The sequence below is a fragment of the Cervus canadensis genome, chromosome 15 (genome assembly GCF_019320065.1).
Source record: "Cervus canadensis isolate Bull #8, Minnesota chromosome 15, ASM1932006v1, whole genome shotgun sequence".
NCBI classification, from domain to species: domain Eukaryota; kingdom Metazoa; phylum Chordata; class Mammalia; order Artiodactyla; family Cervidae; genus Cervus; species Cervus canadensis.
In genome coordinates, this window is record NC_057400.1 from 71,704,077 (window position 1) to 71,707,337 (window position 3,261).

The following is a 3,261-nucleotide window of genomic DNA, read 5'->3' on the forward strand; positions in this document are numbered from 1 at the left end:
TAGAAAGAGAAAAACAAATATTGCATATTAATGTATATATATATGGAATCTAGAAAAATGGTATTGATGAACCCATTTGCAGGGAAGAAATGGATACGCAGATGCAGAGCACCGACTTGTAGACACAGTGGGGGCAGGAAAGAGTGGGATGAATGGAGAAGGTAGCATTGACATATTATCACTACCGTGCAAAATAGATAGCTGGGGAGAAGTTGGTGTATAATACAGGGAGTCCAGTCCTCAGGGCTACCTCAGAACTCTGGATATCACTGGGGATAGTTCCTTTCTCTGCCATCAGATGGTGGATGATACCAGAGAAGCCTGGCATGCTGCAGTTCATGCGGTTGCAAAGCGTCAGACATGACTTAGCGACTGAACAACAACAGTGTTATCTCTGGTACATAGGAGGTAGCCACCTCCTAAAAATGCTTTTGGAATGAATGAATAAATTGCTATGTTTAATCCATATATCACTGAATCATTCTTATATACAAAAAATTAAGCAGGATATACAGTTGAGGGCTGTGTATAAATTCCATTTCCTGGGAATTAGTGACCTGTTAGTGTTCCAGTTACAGGGAAACCCAGAATTTCTTCTTTCATTATCCCATTTCCAGGGTTAAATGCTTTTCTGCCCCATCACTGTCTTAAAGTGGCCTGTGCTTGTCAAGAGAATCCAAACCCGGCCTTTACATTCTGCTGCCATGTGGACACAGCTCATCCCTGCCACCCTCTCTTCAGTGCTGGCTGCCCTCCTGTGCTGCCCTCCCAGGCCAGCTCCTGGGTCCTGGTCCTGCCCCTGGAGGCTGCAGAAGAGGAGGGTGCTAGGGAACCTGGGGCTGAGAGTGGAGAGCCTGCAGTCATGACCATTGATGAGAATCATGAGTCGGGCCCTTTACAGACCATTACGTGCTGCCAACTGGTGAAGGCTGTGAACTTGGATGACAGAACTGATTGTCTGTGAACAGTGGCAGGGCATGGTTAAGGGTTACTGGTGCCACAAGATATGGATCCCTTTATTCCTGGGGCCATCGGGAGGCACCACAGGTGCCGGGGGCACCCAGGATTCTGCTTCAGATCTAGAAAAGCTCCCTCAGTTTATGAAACAGGCTGTCAGTAACTATTACCATTCAATGAAACAAGCTGCGAGACACTGCTTTGTCTAATGTCCTCCTCAGTGTGAGAAATCCTCTTAGGCTCCTTGATATGCATCCCTCCCCTTTGGCTGACAGCACACAGCTCTTTGTGGGGCAAAACATTTCTGTTCCCAAGAAATAAATTCACACCGAGCTCACAAGTTTCTCCTTACATCTTTTTCATTAATCCTCATTTCTCTGGAAACAGCACAAATAATGCCCAATATTTCTTATAAATGTTTCAAATATGCAAAAGATTATGTCTCAGAAAGAATCATATTTTTATAACTTTTATGGAATCTGTATAGGTACATATTTAAAATGTCAAGCTGATGTAGATCACAAAAGGAAAAATAAAGATCTCCTGCCTACTCATAACAGAAAGCCTCTATCCCCACTGTCCACAGTTTCTTCCAGAAAAACATCTGTCACACACTTGTGCTTTTTTTTTTTAAGTTATTCGTGAAGCCCAGAAGGGGCAAAAAGAGACTTTAACAAGGGGAGGGAGGATCCACCAGAATAGGAAAAGAAACAGTGAGCATGGGAGAAGAGGAACCAGGGCAGGCAGGAGGCCCTGGCGGGGACTCTCTGGAGGACTCACCTCTCCATCTCTAGCACAGGCACTGCTGACAGAAAAGTTGAAACCACGGCCTCCTTGCAGCTGGGAGGGCACGAAGCAGCCCCTGGGGCCAAAAACAGCTTAGCTTTTAGGTCCCAGCTCATAGACGTGGCTGGAGGCCATGAGTTCAGCCTCTGTCCCCAGCCGGTGCTGGGTGGCCAACTGCAGGCAGAGCTCAGGAAGCGGGCAGAGGGTCCCTACCACTTCTACTGGGCCCAAGGAGACAGGAGGATGAGGGAGAGGAATGTAAGTCTGAAACCTCCCTCTGTCCCCACCTGGGGTGGCTCTGGGGAGGAACAGAAGTCTCCTTCTGGCTCCAGGCCCTCCCAGACCCACAGCGACCAATAAGGTACAATCACTGGGACCAGTCACAGTCACTGGAGGTGCAGATCGTTTGTTTCTTTAAAAAAAAAAAAAAGACAAAAAAGTTGCATCTCCTACAAGCACAAAGTTTTATGTTTCAAGGTGTTAAGAAAAAAAATCTGTCCTGGCTCAGGACATCAGAAGCAAGACTGACCAGGCACATGTGGCCTTGGGGTAGGTCCACTGCTGCTTTGTGGCCCAGCGAGCAAGCACAACACCCACCTCCTGCATCTAATGCCCACCCCGACCCAGCTCCCCTCTGCTACTGCCACCTCCACCGCTCTGGGAAGTTAACTCTAAGATGTCTTCGCAGAGACATGGGGGAGCCTGAGGGGGAGGCCATGAGATCCAGCCAGACGGTTTAAACATTCTTGAGGAACTCCTCTGCCACAAAGCACTCACGGGCATTGACCAATGGCTTCATCTCACTGATCTCCTTGTCAATTTCTTCCACGAAGGGGATCATAAAGTCCACAAATACATCTGCTTTGTGTGGAAGCTGGTGAACAGAGACCTGATGTCATACCCCTCCACTGGTTTCCTTCATAGGATAAAGAAGTTTTCTGCTCACATCAGGATGAAGTGCATGAACTTGTGACATAGCACCTTCTCTGTTTCACAGCAATGCTGACCCTGAAGAGTTGATGGAGGATTCCATCAGAATCTTTTCCTTCTCAGTCCTGCTAATGGTCATGGGTTGTAGAATGAGCTCTTTGCTACTTCTGACTTCCACTTCTGGCCTGTTGTGTTGTTTCACTATCTGGGAGGAGAAATCCTCTAAGCAGAGGGCAGCCTGCAGTGTGGCCTCCTCTACACTCAGGTAGGACTGGAGAGTGGCAGTCATCGCAGGTGCTGGCTGGGCAGGAAAGCAGAAGTGCGGAAGTGGCCAGCCCAGCAATGCCTCACCTGTCTCACTTCTGCTTTTTTTTTAAGTGTATTTTTTAACTGGAGGAAAATTGCTTTACCATGTTATGTCCATTTCTGCCATACAGCAATGCTAATCAACCATAATTGTATGCATATCCTACCATTCTTGAGTCTCCCTCCCTCCCTCCCATCCCTCCCCTCCAGGTCATCACAGTGCTCCAGGCTGGGCTCCCTGTGTTATATAGCAACTTCTCACCAGCTTTTTTCCATGTTTTA

At 47.6% G+C, this 3,261-nt stretch overlaps 1 pseudogene; it reads right to left on the bottom strand.

Annotated features, from left to right (window-relative positions):
• Positions 1-2,426: 2,426 nt before the first annotated feature.
• On the bottom strand, positions 2,427-2,962 carry LOC122453804 (annotated as a pseudogene).
• Between the last annotated feature and the right edge of the window lie 299 nt (positions 2,963-3,261).